This window comes from Cornus florida, unplaced genomic scaffold, assembly GCF_030987335.1.
Source record: "Cornus florida cultivar Cherokee Brave unplaced genomic scaffold, ASM3098733v1 CherokeeBrave_3.0.0_Hap2_Chr11, whole genome shotgun sequence".
Lineage (NCBI taxonomy): Eukaryota > Viridiplantae > Streptophyta > Magnoliopsida > Cornales > Cornaceae > Cornus > Cornus florida.
Genome location: NW_026775581.1, coordinates 59,858,201 through 59,882,907, shown reverse-complemented (window position 1 = coordinate 59,882,907; position 24,707 = coordinate 59,858,201). Strand labels below are relative to the sequence as shown.

General features: G+C 34.7%; 2 long non-coding RNA genes and 1 pseudogene across 9 annotated transcripts; 1 reads left to right on the top strand and 2 right to left on the bottom strand.

Moving 5' to 3' along the window:
• Nucleotides 1-34: 34 nt before the first annotated feature.
• On the bottom strand, nucleotides 35-3,172 carry LOC132284695 (non-specific phospholipase C6-like; annotated as a pseudogene).
• A 278-nt stretch (nucleotides 3,173-3,450) lies between these two features.
• On the top strand, nucleotides 3,451-10,796 carry LOC132284637 (uncharacterized). Of its 3 annotated transcripts, none has more exons than XR_009472331.1 (6): nucleotides 3,451-3,920; nucleotides 8,688-8,790; nucleotides 9,419-9,576; nucleotides 9,701-9,823; nucleotides 9,905-9,972; nucleotides 10,361-10,796. It is a non-coding gene; the product is annotated as an uncharacterized LOC132284637 (long non-coding RNA). The 3 variants fall into 3 exon arrangements; XR_009472329.1 differs by having other exon boundaries at nucleotides 3,452-3,920; nucleotides 8,688-8,751; XR_009472330.1 differs by lacking the exon at nucleotides 9,905-9,972 and having other exon boundaries at nucleotides 3,453-3,920; nucleotides 8,688-8,751.
• An 8,428-nt stretch (nucleotides 10,797-19,224) lies between these two features.
• On the bottom strand, nucleotides 19,225-24,577 carry LOC132284288 (uncharacterized). Of its 6 annotated transcripts, XR_009472239.1 has the most exons (6): nucleotides 24,119-24,577; nucleotides 23,297-23,361; nucleotides 23,060-23,173; nucleotides 22,783-22,909; nucleotides 22,559-22,697; nucleotides 19,225-19,467 (listed from the first exon to the last, which is right to left on the bottom strand). It is a non-coding gene; the product is annotated as an uncharacterized LOC132284288 (long non-coding RNA). The 6 variants fall into 6 exon arrangements; XR_009472237.1 differs by having other exon boundaries at nucleotides 23,297-24,577; XR_009472236.1 differs by having other exon boundaries at nucleotides 23,060-23,361.
• Nucleotides 24,578-24,707: the final 130 nt, after the last annotated feature.

The following is a 24,707-nucleotide window of genomic DNA, read 5'->3' as shown; positions in this document are numbered from 1 at the left end:
TGACCTTCTTGTGTATATATGAAACTTGTGTTGCTCTCTCTCTCTCTCTCTCTAACACACACAAACACACACTTGAAAAGTATTGAAAGCAACCAACTATATTGGGCAATAAATCTTCCCTTGTAATTGTTGCATTTTGTTATATTCCTTCACTAAAAACAGACATTCCTAAGGAGCATAAACTAGAGACATGGAGAGAATAGATGAACAAAAAGAGGAGGGAAAGGCCCTAAATGGATTTATTAGTTGTGGGTTGAGGATCTGGTAGTGAGAGATGACCTCATATCTACAATGGCAGACTCATCCGCACTCGACTGCCTCTTTGCTTGCTCTTATGAACCTGGACACCGAACCTCTCACATACTCATCAGCTTGCTTTACGCTCATTTTCTTGCTCATCTCATCCGGGAAGCTACTCAAGTAGTGGTCGCCATTAAGAACCGCGGCCAATTGGACTCGCTCTCTCTGCAACTCCGACAGCTCCCTGTCTTCATCTGCTTCTGTTTTTCTCAAGGATGCCACATCTGGTAGGACCTCTGCAATCAATTAACAGGACATATTCCTTAAAGCTTATTGCAATTAAGAGCTTATAATATCGAACCCTAAAAAACGAAATAAATTGACCAGACAATTTTTCGAGAAAGTTCCACAAATAACTGATTTCTTCATTCATCATATATATACCCATTACAACTGATTTGTATGTTACAGAAATCCTGAAAATGATGATTAATTCTTTATGTTTGTGCTCTTTGTTTTCCTGAATGAAGATTGTTCATACAATGTGCCTAGTCATTTTCTCTCTCTCCCCACTATTTCTAAGTTCAGTATGCTTTCTTTCCCAACTTGGAGTTTTCCAATCAAAACACAAATTCCAAAATAATCTTAGCAGCCAAAAAAATCTCAACTTTATTTTATTTTATTTTTTTTATTGCAATAGTCACGGGTAATCCAAAAAGGGTGTGTGCCTGTGAGTATCAACTAAGAAAAAAAATGATAATCCAAAAATGTACCTGGGCAATCGATTCTGAGAGATGATAATCCCCCCGACAACCTGCTCGAACGTGCCAGCTCATGTGTCTCTATGAGTTAAGAAGTTAGAGGAGAGGTTGAACATTTTCTTTATGGTAGCAGGGACTGAAGAGTGCTCAAACTCAGAATTTGGAGCAGGTCCCCCTGGATGGCTTATCACTACATTCACAGCAGAGAACAAGCAAGTATATATTGAAACATCAGAACAAGAAAAAGAAATATAAGAACATGTCTACTTCTGTACGAAAACTTAGATACATTTAGTAAAATCATCTCTCAATTACAACAACAATCAATGAATTAGAAAAGGACCAATAAGAACATATTATATTATACAAAATGATTCAAACTAAATCACTAAATTAACCACTAAATTCTCAAACGTGTAGTCCATCTAAAAAGGTGCAATTGAGTCGATCACAGTCGGTACGGATAAATAGAACTAGGGCTGCAAATTAACTGAGCCGAGCCTTAGGTTGCTCGGGCTCGTTTGTTTATAGTTTGGCTCGGGCTCGTGACGAGCTCAAAAAACTAAGCTCAGGCTGCTGTTAAAATGATCAGGCTCGGCTCATTTAAGAAAATAAATTGAATTTATAGTCAAAATTTGTCAAGCTCGCCAGCTCATTTAGTAAATTATTGTATATTTATCTTATACTTTCAAAAATTAAAGAATTTAATTAAAAAATAAAAATAAATGTAAACAAGCCCTATAACAAGCCTACAGGAGCCGAGCCCAACATTGCTCGAGATTGGTTGGTTTACTAAACGAGCGCTTAGAAATGGAGTTCGAGTTCGGTTCATTTGTTTAACAAACAAGCCCGAGCCGAGCCCTAAATAGAACTACTAGTACCATACACTCTCATGTCTCATGAACCAATTCTATATCAAACACTACCAACATTCATTGATCATTCAAATTGAAAAGTTCACAAAAATTCAAAATTAAACCTTGAGCTTACCAGTTCCTTTCTTGATCCAAGGAGAGACCATAATCGTCGGCACACGAACGCCAAGCCGGTCGAATTTGAAGAAATCTGGAGGAGGACCAGTGTTGCCATCTGGGTTGGGCACATTTTGATAAGGACCCACCATGCTCATCATAAGTAATGACCAAAAGGGTCTCATTCCATTGAGGGCTTGACCTCAATGTCTCATAAACCTCCTTCACTAGCCTCTGCCCATTAGCAACATCATGCGATGGGTGATCATCGTTTGCTGGTGCTCCCTTCAGATCAAAGTACCGCGGCTCGATCACGGTTAAGCAAGGCAAATCACCATTTCCAGCATCTTTCTTGAACTTCAAACCATAGGGATGAAACTTAAACACATACTTCAACTTCCTCAAGTTTCTATAAAACAAAGTTGAGGGTATGTTTTGAAAGTAGATACCAAAGTTCAATCCATTCTCATGGAGTGAATCGAAAATGGTCTTCTGTGGGTACCCTTCAGCCAATTGCTTCTTGACATGGCTTGTTGAGCCCTGAGAAGTTGCAGAGTACACAAACAGCCTGTTGGGTTGAGTTGGGCCAGGGATTGAAGAGAACCACCGATTGAAAACCGCGAATTCTCGAACCAATGTGGCGAAAACCGGCACATTCTCAGGCCTAAACCCTTTCATGACAGTCTCGGAGAGGTTTTGTGAGACTGAAAGTGCTTGTTCGACAAACCCATTCATGGAAGGAATTGGGCTAGAACTAGGACTAGAACCAAACACCTGTTGCTCAACAGCTTCGAATGAATGATCCGGATCAGGATCCACGTACTCTGCATCATCTGTGAAGCAGATTGAGTCTTTGTTCGGAGCTTTGGTTGAAACCGGGTTGCATTCTTTGCCAGTGACACCATTGATTGAAGGGTTGATGGATTCCTTCATCCACCCAATGATGTGATCGAAAGATCTGTTCTCCAGAACCAACACAACAATGGTTTTGATGGGTTGGTTCTGTTGTGGTTGTTGCTCAGAAAGTGTGAGAAAGAGCAAGAAAATGAAGGAAAATGGAAGTGGTCTGGGCTTGAACTTTTTCATACTTGATTGTGAAGAGAAGGGTGTTTGGCAAACTGGTTGGTTATCAAGCTTTGGCTTAGACTGTGAACATAACAATTATATATATCAATATATGGGTGTTATATATAGATATATATAAGGGATTATTACATATAAGGGATTATTACATATATGGGTGTTATATATAGATATATATAAGGGATTATTACATATAAATGGGGTTAGGGCACCATATTTACTTAGAGGCTGAGTTAAAGTCCCATAGTTTTCCTAAAATGAGTTTGACCCAAAAGTTGAGGTGACACATGAATTTTTACTGTTTAAAACTTGTGGTGCCTAAAATACCCTTCCCCTTTTTTTCTGTGTTAGCTAAAATGCCCTTTCTCCATATTTTAATATATTAACCTAATTGCAGCCCTAGCATTCGTTCAGTGCAGCCCTCTCTCTCTCTCTGCCTCTGTAAAATCTAAAAGAGAAGAAAGCTTCTCAAAAACCCTAGTTGCTTCTTTACTATTGGTGATTCCACCCATCCCCTAGCTAGGAACTGTAACAGCGGAACAACCAAGACTGCTCGATCCTTGGCCGCATCAGTCGAATCGAGAGGGGGTACAGGTACGCCAGTGCTTTTCTTTGGCTATCCCAGCTATCGAGCTGGACTAATTGACACTGCTTCACTCCCTGGTCTTTCTTTCTCTCCGAAGGCTTCAACGAGAAAAGAGGGGTTAACCTTGGCCCGGAGAAAGTCAGGCTAGCAACGCCTAAATAAGATGCCATCTCTCTCCCCGTCTCTGTAATTCAGCCGTAGCGGCATCCCCACTTCTCAAGTTCAGATTTCTACTATTCTTCTAACTCTCAACTTATTTCCTTCATGGCCTCCCTTCAGGTTCGTCTCTCTCTCTCTCCCACACACACACACAAACATATTGTTCTCAATCTCACTGCATAACTAGCTCTTACGATTTTAATTTTTTGTTTAATTTAAAGTAACTGTTATGCTTTTATTATTACAATAAGCTTATGTAAACTCATTTTGCTGTTGATGGTACTATTCATGCATCATTAAGAATTTATTGGCAAAAGAAGGACAATTGAGAATCAATTTAGTGCTATCTAAAACGTAATGGAATTATTTGTTCCCATGGAGTCCAAATGTCCCCATTCCTTTCCATGATTATATAGTATTGTCATTCTCATCATTTTATCAGTTAAAATAAAATTCCCATATTAGGAAACAAGAATAAAAGATGCATATTTCATCATTAATAAAGCATGCATAGACTTGAAACTTGAATGGCAACCAGTTTAGATGGAGGCCAAACACAAGTTCATGGTGATATATGTGTGTGTGTGTGTGTGTGTGTGCATATATGAAATTTCAATGTCAATTTATAATTCCCTTGACAAAACCCCACCTTTAATAGTGCATGACCTGTGATATGTGAACACAGAAGTGTTGCCTTCTGACATGAACAGAAGGTGCTAAACACACATCACCATACACAAAAAAGGTGAATCTTGTTATATTTGAATATCCTATCCTTGTTGTAGAGACTTAAGTAGTGAAGAAAGTATAAAATAATAATAATAAAAAAAGTGTCACTCACTTCTTATTTTGCATTATATAGTATGAGTGAAATCCAGTATAGAGTCAACAAGTGTTTGACATAGTAATTCTCAATTGGAAGAAGTTTCCTACTTCTACAAATAATAGTATTAACATATCCACTATGGAAATTCTCCAAGAAAGATATAAAAGGTCTAGGGGGAAAAAATTATGAATCAATGCAGAATGGAGCTCAGGTTCTAAAGAATTATACTTAAGTCATTCACTTAAGAGAAACGGAGTCTATAGTCTAAAATAAAGAGAGTACAGTAAGGAAACTGGGAATTTTATATAGTTAAGTTGCACATCAAACCTTCCAATTAGGGGGGCAAACTTTGTCAATGACAAGCACATGATTGTCCCACTTCTCTACAACTGCAACCAAAAGTTTCCTTGTGAATCTGCAATAAAGAACAGAAACACAGTTAGCTATGACTTGCTTAGGCAACAATAATAGAATTAAATTAAGATTATTTAACTTAAATAATCAAGGGGCTAACTGCAAGATTAGTTTACTGTACACCAATTTTAGAGGAGCTGAAAGGACTTCTTCTTCTGAGATACAAAAAACAAAGAATAAATTCATTTCATTAGAAAGAATTTTTATTGGAAAAGGGAGATGAAATATGAACAATGATGAAAAGAATTAGATTTCAGTTTTTGTGGTTGCAAATTATAACACATATGAATACCAAGTAGCATAACAGAAGAGTAATAAATTCTTATAGAAGGAATGTTAAAAAACATAGAGAGCCAACAAATGATTAATTCATTTTTGCCTCAAAACACGGTTCTTCTACCACATTGAATATCATGTCTCACCAATCCAAACCTCCACACCTCCTACATTGACTAAAGCTACTACAATTCCAGAATATTCGCCTAGGTCATCTGTAGTTCATTCTGAACTACACAAATATTTTTAGATTATAATGGAATCGGTGATATTTGAGAAAAAGTCTAACGAAAATGTCCAAATTACGTACACAAATAAATATAAATGACCAAAATATACACATTGCCTCACTCAAGCAATGTTACTGTCGGTCCCTAATGTCCTAGTCATGTCACCTAACCTACCTTGCCTAATAATAAGTTTATCAATCGACCAGAACGCATGAGTGCAGGATCCAAAATATCAGCTGTATTTGTTACCTGCAATTCATGAGATTATGAAATACTGAATTACTAACTCAGATAATAATTTAAGTTAACTGAAATTTTATTAGTGAAGTAGCTATTTGTTGGTGGCATCTGAAGCATGGTTCATAGACACGGGCACAGATGAGTCTGCTATGACTCAGCCGGTGAGGAAAACTATAATCTGAAGACACTCAAAATGTAGAAACCATAGCCCAGAATTATATCTGACCCTTCAACAAAGAAAGAAGTTCTGAAGATACAATGTCCATGCCAAAAATATGGGGACCAAATAAAACTCTGCTAATTATTGAATTCAAAACCTTCTAAATGCTCACAATTGCCTGAACGAGTGACCAGAAACTAAAAGTGTGTTTAATTAAAGGCAAAGATAAATACATTTATCCGTTCATCACTACTAAATCCATCAAGCTGATTGAGTAACTCTAACATTGTCCGTTGGACCTCCCTATTCCTACTGACTTCACTGCATTGAAAGAAACAATTTACAATCAATTAGTCACATTATGACGTAACTTCTTAAGTATTCAATCCAAAATCCATTACACCAAGATTCAGAAAATTGTCAAGGCAGATTAGAAAATTACACATAAAATAGAGATATGGCATACCTGTCAAACCGCTTTGTGCCTATAACATCAATTCATCTATAAAAATAATGCAAGGAGATTTCTCCTTCGTAAGCTGAAAAACATCACGAACAAGTTTTGCTCCATCCCCAATGAACATCTATGAGCAGTACAAGTATGATATACTACTTCAATTTGTAAAAAATAAATCCTAATAAACACTTAAATAAATCAACCAAGAGATATTCTTTGTTATGGATGTCAAAAAAGTATAGGAAATTTATTTTTATAATTCTGAATAATATTCTTGTCAATTTTACCAATTGGAAAAGTGAGTTCCATATAACTACTCAAGTCATTTACACAAATGTCATCTCCTTAGTTTAAGACCAGATACACTTTAGCAGAATTTTTTTGTTTACGAGTCCAAACGTCTCTTAAGATCCAAATCAAAAGAGTAAATTTCCATTATACAAACAACAAACAGAAACAAGAAACAATATATCCATTTCCTGATGTACCAAAAAAGATAAAAAGGGAAAGATCAAGTATAGGAACACTTGATGCAAATTCATTAAAAGCAATCAAAATCCTAAACTAAAAAAAAAACATATGTTTCGAAAACTGAATTGACAGGCTTTTAAGGAAGGGAAAACAAAAGTCTTTGGAATCTCCAAAGTTAAATATGATAGTTATTATTACATATAAATGGGGTTAGGGCACCATATTTACTAAGAGGCTGAGTCAAAGTCCCATAATTTGCCTAAAATGATTTTGAGCCAAAAGCTGAGGTGGCACAAGGATTTCAGCAAACTCAATAAGAAGATTATGTTCCAACCACATAACTTACAACTTCAAAGACAACAAGAGGTGGACAAAAGAAAGGATGCCAAAAACTTCAAAGACAACATAAAAATTAAAAACTTTAATTTGTCCACTAATGGAAAAATAGTATGTGTGTGTGTGTGTCTACAAGAAGTGGACAAAAAAAATGATGCCAAAAACTTCAAAGACAACATAAAGATCAAAAACTTTAATTTGTCCACTAATGGAAAAATACTCTGTGTGTGTGTGTGTGTGTGGATCAAAAACTTTAATTTGTCCACTAATGAAAAAATAATGTGTGCGCGCGCGTGCGTGTGGGTGGGTGTGTGTATACGTGCGTGCATGTGTGTGTGTGTGTGAAATCAGAAACTTTCTAACAATGCAGCGACTGTCAAATAAGACAGATAGTTTTAGCAATTATCTATAATGCAGCGACTGTCAGATAAGACAGATAGTTTTAACAATTATCTAGAAATAAGTAAACCTTTGAGTCAATAGTCTTTTCGCTCTTACAAGATGTTTGGCTTCCAAAACATGATTCATATGTCAATGTTGACTTATTTGGTGTTCAATATGTCTAACAATCAAACCAATATCCTGCCCATTGGGTTTATAAGCCCAATATTATGGAAGCTACTATGGATAAGACTAGGGCTACTCATAAATGCAACCCAATCTTTGATTAATAGCTGTAGTCGGGGTTTCCTTTGTGGTTTTATGGTCTAGTAGTCTCTAAATTTTCCCAATATTGCAAAACTAAGATTGTTTCTCGAATGTTGAAGCAAATTGTTGGATACTTCTTCTCATATATTTGCATTCTCCCCTTATTTTTTGCTATCATGCTTATATGAACTGAAAAATTCATGATTGGCATTATGCTTGAGACTTGGGCTTCTCCTCATTGTTGTTAAAGGAGTTCTGCCTCTACCTCTCACCTTTTCGCATTATGAAAACTGGTTACTCTCTCAAAATTGGATACATGATCTTTAGTGATAGGATTATGGGTCACACCTAAACTTTATGTATTTGTTGTGGGAAAAAAAAAATGTACAACCTGTTCTCAGATGCTGTGTTTTTGGAACTTTGGATTTTTTTCTGTAATAATATTTTGGAAAATTTAATTAGTTGATGTATCTTATAGAATGTCTATAGCAATGTAAGAAACAAGTAAATCAGCTCTGCATACTAATTACCTAAAATAATATTACAAACACAAACATATTTATAATGATGTTACAATTGGTGTTACTTTTTTTGTTCTTCATTTCTTGTGGAAGATGTTTCCATCTTTAGTTAATTGATGTTCTAATGGTTAGTATCCAAGATTGTAGCGGAATTGAAATAGTGACTTGGTGCTGTGATTATGTTTGATAGTGGTTATTTATAGCCATCGACCTTTTGTCTTAGGATTACTTTTATGGTCATCAATTTTACTTTTCCAATTATTAGTGGTGAGAAGCTCTTACTATTCTCCTTCCAATTCTGAATCTAGGTTGGATTCCACCAAAGGATCATATATCAAGGACTGGGCTAAATGGGAGAATCAATTACGAGAGGTTCTATTTGGCAATGCTTAATATCTTAATTCTATATAGGTTAATATATAGCATTTGTGTTTAATAGCTCCATATCGCCTTCAATTTACCTTACGTATTAGATCAGTAGTTTGATTTTATGTGCACTCACCTGACCATCGTCAAAATCCACTTAAGTTAATATCATTTTTATGTGGCGCTTATAACACCTATGTTAAATGGACTCTTCAAAACTAGTGAAGCACCCATGTCGGACACACGATACTCGGACATGGGTATGGGATATGTGTCCGACACTTTTTGTTGGACATGCACTTGAAAAGCATATCTACTAATTCAATTTTATTTTATTATTACCTTTAAAATGAGTGAATGGACACAATGTTGCATGAAAACATCTTCAAAAAAAAAAAATTAGTATACAACATGAATATTTAGCTGTGTCCACTATTTAGATATTTGACACGTCTAATGCGTGGATACATATCCATACCCAACACAGGTATCTAGGTCCATTTAACATAGTGTAACATGTTTACACACCTACAAACTATTATTTAAGTATTTCAGTTCCTTGCCTCCTTTCTGCCAAAGCGAGAAATGGAGGAAATGTCTTTTTGGTAATTGGAGTTCTTGTAACTGGCTTGTGGTGATCAACATAGCTTCTGCACAATATTTATCTTTCCAGGTTCCGTTTGAGTTTGCTGTTAAACAAGTGTTGGAACAACGAAGAACTATTGCAAAGGTGGTTATTTAGTGACAAGTGCTGAGAAAAGGAAATTGGGGACCATTGTTTTTGCTGCTGTCAGCCTTTCTGTCAGTGAAATCCAAAGTCTTCTCAATAAGGTGAGTAAATATATAGTTTCTGTAACACTAGATTTCTATTTATTTACACTTATATGTATTCACGCATGAAGTCCATTTCCATATCCTATACTCATGAAAAGAAATTACCTGGTTTAATGTATAGGTGGACGTTGACAAGTTACGTGCAATTATTGCTTCAAATTTGCTTTTAGATGACAATAACAAAATGAAGAATTTTGTAAAGAACGAAGCACTTTATACATGTGGTTAAGCACGTTGATTTCAAGTAAGCTTCCATCAGCTTACTTGTGGTTAGTAATTTATTTATTTATTTTTATTTTGATGATTCTAACATCACCTCCATCAGCCAACAAGGTACCATTTACCTCAAGTAACCTCACTATCTCCATCTTAATCCATCAAGGCGTATAAGATGTAATTTCCTCGACTTTCTAATATAATTTTTTGTTGTACAACAATTTCTTAGTATAATTTAGTTGTTAGTACTATAGCTCAATATTCATTTGCATTTTTCCATGTGATATATTTGTCAAGAGCTCCAATGGAAATATTCAACCTCTTAAGTAAACTCAAAATTATTATGTAATTGTTCAAACATGTTTTAAAAGCAGTACTGCTAAGTTGGATAATGAGGTTAATTGCAAGGTGTTGGGCAAATTATAAATTCTTTTTTAATTTTGATGATTCTTTTTAAAATTATTATTATTATTCAAAGTTTCAAATTGTCTGTTTTTATATTGCTTTTGTTCCTTATTATTATTATACAATGCCTTAATACTTTAATTTTTATTGCATGTGACAGTTACAGAGATAAAATGGTTATTTGTTCCAACTACACAGAGACAGAAAGAATGCATATCCATCAAATACACAAACAAGAGGACTCTCACTAGGACCACACAAAGGATAAGGGCAACAAATTGGTTTACCACAGAACAAGGAAATACATACCTACATTTGCCCAATTGAAAGCTAGAGGAAGTGGGATAGGAGGATGGTTGAATTTTCTAAAAAGTACTTGAAATGATGTGGGATATGGGACATTTGTAATGTTAAATAGTGTCAATTTTTTTTGCATATATTTTGCAATCTGTTGGTGTTAGCTATTTTTTAAGTTTTAAAGAAGAGTAGCTTTGCAACTTTTGATTGTGGATTAGGTTGGTATGTTTTTGCAACTATTGTATGGCTTATTATACTGGTATCTACCTTAGATAGAATCAAATGAAGTTGTTCTTTTGGGTTTTTATGAATTAGTATTATATGGCTTATTATATTAGGGTCTCACTGAATTTTCTTTCACTATTATATTAATATACTAATTTCAAATTTGATCGAGTTTAAAATTGAAGAAGTTTAATGAATGAAAAATTGGCCTGTTGTTTCCTTAGTTTCATGTTGTCGATAAATGGATAATTTAATCTCAATAGTTGTCAAAGAAATAGCACACTATCTCAATAAACATATATATGTAATGTGATTAAGTTGCATATTACATCCATAAACAGCTCCATTAGCACCATGAATAACACAAAATATTCTCCAAGCTAGCTAAGTGAGTGCTTAGAAAACGTGGTACCTTGACGCCAAACAGTAGTACCTTTAGTTCAAAAACGTGGTACCTTTGGGATAAAATTGGTACCTTGACGCTAAGAACTTATTTTTGCAATTGAGAATGGTATTACACTCCACACCGCTAATTAAATTGCACATTACATCCATAAACAGCTGCATTAGCACCATGAATATGTGTTTAGAGAAAACGTGGTATCTTGATGCTAAAAAGTGGTACCTTCAGTTCAAAAACGTGGTACCTTTGGGAAAAAAGTGGTACCTTCGCAAAAGGGACTTATTTTTGCAATTGAAAATAGTATTACACCCCACACCGCTAATTAAATTGCACATTACATCCATAAACAGCTGCATTAGCACCATGAATAAGTGTTTAGAGAAAACATGGTACCTTGATGCCAAAAAGTGGTACATTCAGTTCAAAAACGTGGTACCTTTGGGAAAAAAAGTAGTACCTTCGCAAAATGGATTTATTTTTGCAATTGAAATGGTATTACACGCCACACCGATAATTAAGTTGCACATTACATCCATAAACAACTGCATTAGCACCATGAATAAGTGTTTAGAAAACGTGGTACCTTGACGCCAAAAATTGGTACATTCAGTTCAAAAACGTGGTACCTTTGGGAAAAAAGTAGTTCCTTCGCAAAAGGGATTTATTTTTGCAATTGAAAATGGTATTACACCCCACACCACTAATTAAGTTGCACGTTACATCCATAAACAGCTCCATTAGCACCATGAATAAGTGTTTAGAGAAAACGTGGTACCTTGACGCTAAAAAGTGGTACCTTCAGTTCGAAAATATGGTACCTTTGGGAAAAAAGTGGTACATTCGCAAAAAGGACTTATTTTTGCAATTGAAAATGGTATTACACCCCACACCGCCAATTAAGTTGCACATTAAATCCATAAACAGCTCCATTAGCACCATGAATAAGTGTTTAAAGAAAACGTGGTACCTTGACGCCAAAAAGTGGTACCTTCAGTTCAAAAACGTGGTACCTTTGAGAAAAAAGTGGTACCTTCGCAAAATGGACTTATTTTTGCAATTGAAAATGGTATTACACCCTACACCGCTAATTAAGTTGCGCATTACATCCATAAACAGCTCCATTAGCGCCATGAATAAGTGTTTAGAGAAAACGTGGTACCTTGACGCTAAAAAGTGGTACCTTCAGTTCAAAAACGTGGTACCTTTGGGAAAAAAGTGATACCTTTGCAAAAGGGACTTATTTTTGCAATTGAAAATGGTATTACACCCCACACCGCTAATTAAGTTGCACATTACATCCATAAACAGCTCCATTAGCACCATGAATAAGTGTTTAGAGAAAATGTGGTACCTTGACGCCAAAAAGTGGTACCTTCAGTTCAAAAATGTGGTACCTTTGGGAAAAAAGTGGTATCTTTGCAAAAGGGACTTATATTTGCAATTGAAAATGGTATTACACCCCACACCGCTAATTAAGTTGCATATTACATCCATAAACAGCTCCATTAGCACCATGAATAAGTGTTTAGAGAAAACGTGGTACTTTGACGCCAAAAAGTGGTACCTTCAGTTCAAAAACATGGTACCTTTGGGATAAAAGTGGTACCTTTGCAAAAGGGACTTATTTTTGCAATTGAAAATAGTATTACACCCCACACCGCTAATTAAGTTGCACATTACATCCATAAATAGCTCCATTAGCGCCATAAATAAGTGTTTAGAGAAAACGTGATACCTTGATGCCAAAAAGTGGTACCTTCAGTTCAAAAGTATGGTACCTTTGGGAAAAAAGTGGTACCTTTGCAAAAGAGACTTATTTTTGCAATTGAAAATGGTATTATACCCCACATCGCTAATTAAGTTGCACATTACATCAATAAATAGCTCCATTAGCGCCATGAATAAGTGTTTAGAGAAAACATGGTACCTTGACGCCAAAAAGTAGTACCTTCAGTTCAAAAACGTGGTACCTTTGGGAAAAAAAGTGGTACATTTGCAAAAGGGACTTATTTTTGTAATTGAAAATGGTATTACACTCCACACTGCTAATTAAATTGTACATTACATCCATAAACAGCTCTATTAGCACCATGAATAACACAAAATATTTTTCAACTTAGCTAAGCGAGTGTTTAGAAAATCCCGCAATGCGTAGACTCCAAAAAAGGGACTTATTTTTGCAATCGAAAAAAAAAAAATTATACACCACACCTATAATTAAGTTGCAAATGACATCCATAAATAGCTCCATTAGGGCCATAAATAATACAAAATATTCTCCATGCTAGCTACGCGAGTATTTAGAAAACATGTGTAATACCCCTAGTTTTCAAAAGGATAGGATTGAAAATTTAATTTAATTTTTCATTGATTAATTGATTTAGTTATGTGACTTAGCTGTTTTGTTTTTCTTAAGTGATTAATTGTGGTTGCTTAATTGATTTAATTAATATTTGTGTGTATTTAATTTACATGTTTATTGAGATTGTTTTAATGATATATTACTTGATTAATTTTTAATACGGATTTAATTGTTTAATTTAATTAATGTACTGTATTTTCTTTATGGAAACTTAGGGTTTTATTTTACACGGATGTCGCCGATATAATAGGGAATGAATGGTAGGGTTTTTGTTTTCCTATTTGTAAACGAATTAAAGTTAGGTTAAGTTTTTTGTTCTATAAATATATAGTTTAATGTGGGTTTAGGGTTTTATAAAAGTACACAAAGTTCTTCTCACGTACCTAAGAAACAGAGAGAAAATACAGAGTGCAATAGTGAGGAATTGTAGGAAAACAGAGAGTAGACCTTTGAGGATTTATAGTGAGGTTCAAGGGGAAGAACGGGGTTGCTTCTGGATTGAACCAAGAGCGCCGGAGGTGTAGAACAGTAGTCGACAACGTTGACGGAGGACTCAGAGACGGTGGTTTACAGTTTCAAACTCTGAAATTGCAGGCAAGTCTCTGTTCTACTCTTTCCCTTTAATTCGTGTTCTGTGCATGCCTGGTTAGACTTCAGGGTTTTAATAAAAGATAAAACGGATTAACACAAACATAATAACATGTTTTCCATGCAGATATGAATTTATTTGATCTCAGTGAGTAAACTGTTTTGCATACTGGTTGATTTTCTGCTATCTGTGTCTTTTACGTTTAAGCCTGTTTTATTGAGATTAGTAATATGATTGGATGCCTTACAATTATTCTGGGAATGAGTTTAATCCCTAGAACAAGATTTTAAAACAGTTTTGAGTTTTACTAAATAAATCTGTTGTAAGTTGTCTAAAGTTGTTATCAGAAATTATGTAATCGTTGCTGTAAGACTTGTGTCTAGTTCAGATCGTGGTTGCATATCAGTGGGTTAAGATTACCCTAGAACTAAGATTGAACCCTAGAACAACCATTAAGAACCTTACAGAGGTCTGGAAAACACCGCAGTCGAAGAAGAAGCAGTAGAACGGACGACGGCAACTAAGGGGAGAAGAGCAGGCTCCAAGAAGAGGAGGAGCCGGCTCTTTCTACCTTAGAGCCGGCTCCAAAGGAAGGTGGAGCCGGCTCTAGCATCTAGGAGCCAGCTCCTAGATTAGTTGAGCAGGCTCTTTTGAAAAAATAGAGCAGGCTCTTTGTTTGAATGAGCTTGCTCTCAATTGAACGCACCAAATTTTGTTTCTGTGCACTGTTTGGTCTGTATAAGTTCTTGGAACTTTGTTTAGGCTGTTTTAAATTGTTGTTGGATCTGGAATAAACCTGTTATACTATGGAAAATATTAATCCATGATTGGGTTAAGGATTGGAGCAAATTAAATTTAAGGAAAAAAATCGGGTGTTGCTAACTGTTTGAATATTCAAACCATTTACTGGAACTTGGAATTTTTCTGGCATATATAATTTATGGTTTCATTATATCTAAACAGAAGTATAAGAATAGTAAGTGCTTGAAACCATCTTTTCTTGATTTGGAGTTAATTGATATATTTCTTTTATAAATTCTGTTCAATATAAGGAGTTTATGGAGGATTGGATTACTACGCCTTGTATTAGCATTTTAAATGGTTAAAATGTGATGGTTGGATTCTGTAGTAATTCCTATTGACTTGTTATAGGTATTAAGTGATAATTATGCATATAATGGATTATGGTTGATTAGTATCTAATACTGTTTTCGTCAACTAGGTTAGCTAGAGGGGCTAATTGTACAGTCTTTTCATATATATGAAGAACTGTAATGAGATATCTAAATGTTATATTGGATGCATAAATTGGTTGTATACGTGCTAAACTATATTTATGCTTATTCTGGGATGTGGTTGATAAATAATTATATTGTGTTGATAACGACGTGAACTGGAGGATTGTATGTACCGGTATGGGACGGTGACATACTAGGTATGGATTAGTTCAAACACTAAATGCTACCTAATTTGAAAAGAGTTGAATTAACCATAAAAAGGTTAAGTCCCACTTCTATGGATGTATATGAACCGGTATGGGACGGTGTCATATTAGGGATGGCTTACTTCAAAACACTAAGACCTACCTATATTGGGAATGGATTAGTTCAAAACACTAAGTCTGACCCAATTTGGATTTAAGTATGGATTAACCATAAAGGTTAAGTCCATCACCTACATGTGTTGTATCAATTGTGAATTGAATGATCTACTATGGTTTCAGGATGGATTGGTTATACATATATCAAACCACTACACAGATGGATGGTATATTGTATTAGGAGGAGTTCGGACTTTATATATATATTATATGTGCCATGGTATGAGCTTGAGTTTCAGGACCATGGTTAGGGCACGTATATCGCCTAGGATGGATAACTAGACATAGGTGTTGTCCCCTGGTAGGTCTAGGTACTCATGCCCATCTTAGAGTGCGTATTTGCATGTTACCTTCTATTCAGGCTGAGACAGACCTACTGGACTAGCGAGCGTCCTATAGCGTGTACTATATATACGTATATGGATTACTCTAGATATTGTTGAGTCTTTCTAGGATGTATCTGCGTATCGGATTACTATTTGGATCGTAGTAGATCAGGACTTGCATATGGGCCTGACCCACTCTATTATTTTTCAGGTGTTCGACAGTACCAGTCTTAGAGCTGGATCATGTTGATGCAGATACAGACACTCACTCTTCCGGTTACATAGGATTTCCTTTCTATTTTAAATTTTGGATTTTAATTCTGTAAATTTATTCAAGGATTTGGGATTAGGGGTCCACTAGGTGGATTCCCGAGTTGTACGGTTTTAAATCATATTAATTTATTTATTTCAAGTTTGAGGATTCTTATGTTAGATTTCTTTCAGCGTATTATTAATTTGTATTTAATTCAGTTTTATTTCTGCTTGTTTACATATTAATTGTTTGGTATCTCTCGGATCTGTGCTCGGACTTGATCACCCGTGGCTCTAGAGTCGATGGGCATCACAACATGGTACCTGGACGCCAAAAAGTGGTACCTTTAGTTCAAAAACGTGGTACTTTTGGAAAAAAAGTGGTACCTTCGCAAAATGGACTTATTTTTACAATTGAAAATGGTATTACACCCCACACCGCTAATTAAGTTGCACATTACATCCATAAATAAATCCATTAGTGCCATAAAGAGTACAAACTTTATTCCAATCTAGCTAACTTGAGGGAATGAATAGTACAAAATATACTCCAACATCACTTGAAATATTGTTTCTTTGCTAATTTATTTATTTATTTTTATTCTACAAGATATCCTAAAAACAATTATTCTCTACCTGATAGGTAAAAAAGCTGCTTTTAAGCCAGTTCCATTATGGAATAGTACTTTGCAAAAAGTTCTCCTTACCTGATTAATGTCCTTAGTTCTTCAAAGTTTTTCTCCCGGAACGGAGCTCTCAACGACTGCAACTTCCACCAGCGTTCCTTAAGTAATTTGATAGAGTTTTACCTTCTAAGTCTATAATTAGGAGTTATGCAAGCAAATCGTGGCGGGTTGAAGTGAGAGAGGTTAACAACACAAAATATTTTTACAAGGGTTGGCATGAATTTATGGAAGACAATTCACTAGAGTTCGAAAATTTCCTAGTATCTTATTATATATAGTGAGGAGATTTCCTAGTATTTTATTATATATGAAGGAAGAACATTTGTTGGTTGAAGACAATGGCAAGCTAGTAAATTCCTATACGTTGGAGGGGTCTCATGGCCTCACGAAGTCGTGAGGAGTTAAAAATGGAATAGTTTCAAATATGATGAGTTAAAAATGGAATAGCTTATAATGCTATAATGAATAGAAGCCAAATAATAGGAAAATAAATACAGGGTACATTTATAGAAACATAATCAAAACATTTATTGAAGGAAAAATAAATACACACTTGAACACATTGAAAAATAAATACACACCAAATCTCGATGGAGGGGATGACGATTATATGCCAGGTTAGTGTTACATAAAAAAATGAACCATCGATATGAGGAGTTAAAAATGGAATAGTTTTGAGAATGATTGAGAATGTAAAACAACTAAATTCAATCCACGCATCTCTTAACGAGTACTTTTGCTCTATATACTTTCGGTCCATACATCAACAACTGAGATTAACTAGTGCTAATGTTATGGTTTTGTGCATATGCCATATGTCTATTTATAGAGTCCAATTCATAGACATGTGAATGAATTTTACCCATATCATGATTTAACAAAAGGGACTTACACATCTCTCTCTTTGGCATGATAGGGGTGTCTTCATAATAGTTCTCGTGTTTATACACCTAGCACCACTATTTTTAACTTTAGCCATGTGATGATAAGATGAGAAAGTGGGTTGGTTTTGTGTATCTACAAGAGCTGATTTTTTCAGTGAGAATCCTATTTTGTGACTAGCCATGTGATTGAACAAAAAGCCAAATGTTGTAAAACAGCCTTAGACCATGGCAGATAAAGAGGTATGGTCACATCATCAAGAAAAAGCCTAAGTGTTTGAAAAAGTTATAAATAATGGCATTGTTGTCATGAGGTAGAGTATTGGCATCCTTATTTGTAAAAGCAATTTACTCATCTAATGTTTTTATTTTAACAAAACTATTATAATGTTAATTTCTATTTTAAATAGATTTCTAAGTGCACTTTGATTATGTAGCATCTTTATTTTTTCTCATATTTAATCAAAGCTATTAAAAAATCTATATGTCAGATATTGCAGGAATGAGAGCATTTCCATTGCAAAGAAAATGCATAAGGATCCAACTGAAGTTATTCAAGCCATCACTAATAATCCAGACTTATAAGTTGATTCAGAGTTATCAGATTATTCAGATCCAGGGGATGATGACTTTGTGATTCCACCTCCCCGTTATTGCTCAAAAAAACTTAAAAAAACTTAGTAGTTGAGTTTAATTTTATGCAGTATTTATATGAAATGTATGAATATTTACTAATTTTTTGCAATATTTTTATGAATTCCACTTCCCCGTTATTGCTAAAAAAAACTTAGTACTTGAGATTTACTAGTGCTAATGTTATGGTTTTGTGCATATGCCATATGTCTACTTACAAAGCCCAATTCATAGACATGTGAATGAATTTTACCCATGTGATAATTTGACAAAAGGGATTTACACCTCTCTCTCTCTTTGGCATTATAGGGGTGTCTTGCATAATAGTTCACGTGTTTATGCACTTAGCACCACTATTTTTAACTTTAGCCATATGATGATAAGATGAGAAAGTGGGTTAGTTTTGTGTATCTACAAGAGCTAATTTTTTCAGTAAGAGTCCTATTCTGTGACTAGCCATGTGATTGAACAAAAAGCCAAATAATGTAAAACAGCCTTAGACCATGGCAGATAAAGAGGTATGGTCACATCATCAAGAAAAAGCCTTAGTGTTTGAAAAAGTTATAAATAGTGGCATTGTTGTCATGAGGCAGAGTATTGGCATCCCTATTTGTAAGTGCAATTTACTCATCTAATGTTTTTATTTTAACAAAACTATTGTAATGTTAATTTCTTTTTTAAATAGATTTCCTTCTATAAATTATTTATATCATTTGGATAATCTTTAAATTATTTCAACCATCACTTTTTCAAGTTGTGCATAAATGGTGTCTACCTATCACTACAAAAAAAAATTCATTCTACAATTAAAAAATTCATCATTTACTAATATTCCAAAACAATTTACCATTCATCAATGTTCCAAAACAGGAACTAAATCCATTTGTCAAGAATATCATCAATTTCCTAGCACTTCTATTTAGCAAATTTATAAACCTTCTAGCACTTGAGTTTAAGTCTGCACTTGTCAAAAAACCACCTCATTGTCCATGCTACAAAATCCTAGCAAGTAACTGCATCACACAAGTCTCAAATTCAGTATGCTAATCACAAAAGGGAAAGAACAAGATTGTCATTTATGAATCAAATAGATATCATCATCATTGACAAACAAAATGTAGTGAAGAAACTACTACCAAAAAGTACGAACAAAATAACATACATAAATAAACAAAATCAAGACAAGAGAGACCAATTAATTTGGGCATTTGGCAACTTAATTCCGCCTACTCCTGATAAACAATACTGCTTTCCCATACAATTAATAATCAAACCCTAAATTGGGTAATGGAGGTCTAAATCCCCGTGACCCGTTTTGTATTTTCATGTAAATTTTGGTATACACCTAGAGAGACTAATTAATTATATTGGATTCTCAACTACAGGTATAATTTAACTTGATTATCAGTGAACAAGATATGCAAGCAGTAATAGACTAAATAGTAAAGGGAACCAAGATCCAATATGGGATATTTTCAGCAAAGGGTAAGAAAACAGGATCATAAAAGAACTGGACAAAGAAACTGCAACTATATTTCAAGATCAACAAGTTAAACATCACCTTTTGAGCCTTTAATTTCTTTCATAACCCTACTTCGGGATCACTCCTACACCAACACAGTTTTTTTTTTTTAGTATTTTCTTCAACAGTATCCTAAAGCCATCATCCATACCAAGACAGTTTTTGGTTTTTTTTAATTTTCTAATACAGTTGTCAAATTAAATTAAATTTAAAACAACGAACCGACATTTTTTTGTGGTCCAAAACAAAATCCTCTCTCATTAATTGAGGTCACATAATTCTGAAGTTCTAGCTTGTCTACTGTCTTTGATGAATGAAACAATTCTAGGAAGAGAATATTTGGTTTCTCGCTACAAAATAGGTCAACTTCTTATAATAAGCTATGAAATCAAGTGATTCCTATCAATTGTCCATTCCACAACTGGTTTTAGGAAAACACTAACCCCACCATAAGCGTGACTCATCCTCCTATTCCAACCACCTAGTAATGAGATGGTGTCTAGACATTTATAATTGATAGCTACTCACAATTGATCACATCAATCAATAGCAATGCACTAGATGAAGCAAGACTAGGCTCAAATGCTTGCACAATAATAGAAGAGACGACATATCAAAACGTATTATGCTCTATAAGTAATTATAACCCTTATACCTAGGGCTGTAACTTGGGCTGGCTAACCCAGCCCAACCTAAGCCCAACTTAGAAATTTTAAAATTGAGGCTTTAAATTCACAAATAGGGTTTATGTTCGGGTTAGATTTTGTCAAAATCCAAACATATTCGAGTTGGGCTGGACTCAACCCGAACCCTAAATTTTTTCCACCATTCTAATTACATATTATGGCTTTTTCAGTTTTTTGTTATTTGGAATCCATATTGTTCACAAGCATGGGCGAGGGACTTGAGGACTTGGGACCGGTTTGGACCTTGTAATTTAGCAAAATCAATGATGGGAAACTTGAGATTAAGCTGAGACTGGTATAGTTTTCCTTTGAATGAATTGGGTCGGTCTGAAATGGGCAATATGTACTTCTTAGGGAATTTTGTAATACCATTTTCACACAAATGCTCCACTCAAGGCTTCCTCTCTTATTTTGAATGAAGAAATGAGAAGATTCAACTAAAGCGTTTCTTGTTTTCAGACCAAAGGCTTCCTCTCTTATTCTTCAGTATCCTTATCAGCTTTTCTATTTTCTTCACTGTAGGAAGGCTTTTCAATTTTGTCCATGGATGATGAGATTGGGAGTCTTTTGGGGGCTTTGTTATCAGGCAAAAGCTTTAATTTGTACATCCAGAAGACGTGTTTCAGGTTGGAATAAACTAGCTACCCCTATAAGTAAAAGGAGCTTCTCAAGATTGGTTTGCTAAAATGCATGGATATTGACACAAGACACGGACACGGACACGGACACGAACGCACACATAGACACAAAACAAAAACAAAAAATTAATACACCGGAGGACATAGCGATAAAATATATAAATTTCTATATAGAAGTTATTTTATACTACATATATATTTCAATACTATACACACATAATATTAATGTCGTCAAGATGCAATTTTACCTTCCCTTGCTTGCTACCTTTATTAGGTAGGATAAGGAAAATGATGCAGTATTGAAATTATGTTTTGAATATCTTGTACCTCAATAAATAAATAAATAAAAACACTTGTTTTGAATCCCTCTCTTTTTTTTTTTTTTTTTTTTTTTTTTGATAAGTAAGGTTGAATCCCTCTCTTGATATTATGTGATACTCGATCCTTGATCTAGACTGCTATATTTAGGATTTAAGTATCCTCGATTAGGTGTGTTTGTGTGTTCAAGTCTTCCTCTCCAATAAAATTATGCCCGAAACATCTGGGAGAGAGAGTAGAAAAAAAAAAATGGATTGGGTATGATTGATCCAGTATCATGGACATAGCGATAAAAAAGACACTGGAGGACAGAGCTATGATTGTTCCAGTATCATGGACAGTTTCTATTGATTGGTAATAGATCTTCTCAATTATGGTGCTAACAATTATTTTAACAAAAGCAAATAAGTTTCTCTAATGACTTGACTCTTCCATAACCATTTTTATTATTAGATCTCATTAGTGAAATAAGAAAGATATGTTTTGGTGCTAAGAATTTGTTTGGTAGAGATAATGGTTGATTTAGAGAGAATGGGTTCAGAGATGACCTTGGTAGCTATGGATTTGACTGGGATGAAAGATTTTGAATTGGAAACAAAACCAGTGGAAGAGGATTTAGCAGAGTGAGGATTGCTGGAAGATGGAATAATGGCTTCGTGAAGTTTGCTGGAACATTATTCTTCAGACTATCCTCATTTTTCGTATTTCACAACCATTATCTCTTTTATTGGAAACCCATTTGACTTTTCCATGCTTAATAACATCCACTTGATTCTTCATCAATCCAATTGGGGCTAATTGAATTATCTTTTTGATAAATTACTACTTAATTTATTATAACATCATTTATTCAATTAAATCATTATAATCTAAAAACAAAGGTACTAATCTAAAAACCAACTGAAAATTATCATCCATTATACATTTTTAGTTTACACACCTTTAATTTGATCTCCTCCAAGTACTCCCCGGCTTCTTCTCTAAGATGCAATCTGATTTCAGTTCCACGACCAAGTGGCTTATTCCAAACATCCTCAGAAATAGCAAATGCTCCATCAACCTTTGATTCCCATACATACCTGAGGAAATAATTAAATAAACATCATATTTCTACCATAAGATAGTAACAATTGCTTGAAAATGAAATGACCCAAAGGGACATACTGTTTTTCATCATTATGTTTGTTAACAACTTCAACATAGTCAGCAATAAGATATACTGAGTAGAACCCAACACCAAACTAACCAATGAGATTAAGGTCTCCACTTGTTTGGATTTTCTCCACAAAAGCTGTATAGAAAAGTAAATTTAATCAATGCCTATCATTCCTCAATCCCACAAAGGAAAGAAGAAAAGTCAATGTTGTAATTGGAATACATTCATCCTTTACAAAATAAAGATACCTAAATTTATCAAAAATAAATAAACAAATAAAGATACCTGATGTTCCAGATTTGGCTATGGTTCCCAAGTTCTTAATCAAATCCTCTTTCGTCATACCTATCCCTTTATCACGGCCAGCCTAATAATTTTCTTTTCTTTGTCCAATTTGATCTGTATTTACCAGATTATAAGCTTAACATTTTAATACTCTTTCAAACCATTAAAAGCACCATTATTTAATATTAATTGAAAGTTCAGACTACAAGTACAATACTAAAACCATCCCTTACTAACCTGGATCTCAAGCTTGGTATTACTGTGTCAAACACTTGTTGACTCTATACTAGATTTCACCCATACTATATAATGCAAAATAAGAAGTGAGTGACACTTTTTTATTATTATTATTTTATACTTTCTTCACTACTTAAGTCTCTACAACAAGGATAGGATATTCAAATATTCAAATATAACAAGATTCACCTTTTATGTGTATGGTGATGTGTGTTTAGCACCTTCTGTTCATGTCAGAAGGCAACACTTCTGTGTTCACATATTACAGGTCATGTACTATTAAATGTGGGGTTTTGTCAAGGGAATTATAAATTGACATTGAAATTTCATATATGCGCACATGCACACATACACACACATATATATATCACCATGAACTTGTGTTTGGCCTCCATCTAAACTGGTTGCCATTCAAGTTTCAAGTCTATGCATGCTTTATTAATGATGCAATATGCATCTTTTATTCTTGTTTCCCAATATGGGAATTTTATCTTAACTGATAAAATGATGAGAATGACAATACTATATAATCATGGAAAGGAATGGGGACATTTGGATTCCATGGGAACAAATAATTCCATTACGTTTTAGATAGCACTAAATTGATTCTCAATTGTCCTTCTTTTGCCAATAAATTCTTAATGATGCATGAATAGTACCATCAACAGCAAAATGAGTGTACATAAGCTTATTGTAATAATAAAAGCATAACAATTACTTTAAATTAAACAAAAAATTAAAATCGTAAGAGCTAGTTATGCAGTGAGATTAAAAACAATATGTTTGTGTGTGTGGGGGGGAGAGAGAGAGAGAAAGACGAACCTGAAGGGAGGCTATGAAGGAAATAAGTAGAGAGTTAGAAGAATAGTAGAAATCTGAACTTGAGAAGTAGGGATACCGTTACGGCTGGGTTATAGAGACGGGGAGAGATAGGGCATCTTATTTTGGCGTTGCTAGCCTGACTTTCTTCGGGCCAAGATTAACCCCTCTTTTCTCGTTGAAGCCTTCGGAGAGAAAGAAAGACCGGGGAGTAAAACAGTGTCAATCAGTCCAGCTCGATAGCTGGGATAGCCAAAGAAAAGCACTGGCGTACTTGTACCCCCTCTCGATTCGACTGCGGCCAAGGATAGGGCAGTCTTTGTTGTTCTGCTGTTACAGTTCCTAGTTAGGGGATGGGTGGAATCACTAATAGTAAAGAAGCAACTAGGGTTTTTGAGAAGCTTTCTTCTCTTTTAGATTTTACAGAGGCGGAGAGAGAGAGAGAGGGCTGCACTGAACGAATGTTAGGGCTGCAATTAGGTCAATATATTAAAATATGGAGAAAGGGCATTTTAGGCAACACAGAAAAAAGGGGAAGGGCATTTTAGGTACCACAAGTTCTAAACAATAAAAATTCATGTACCATCTCAGC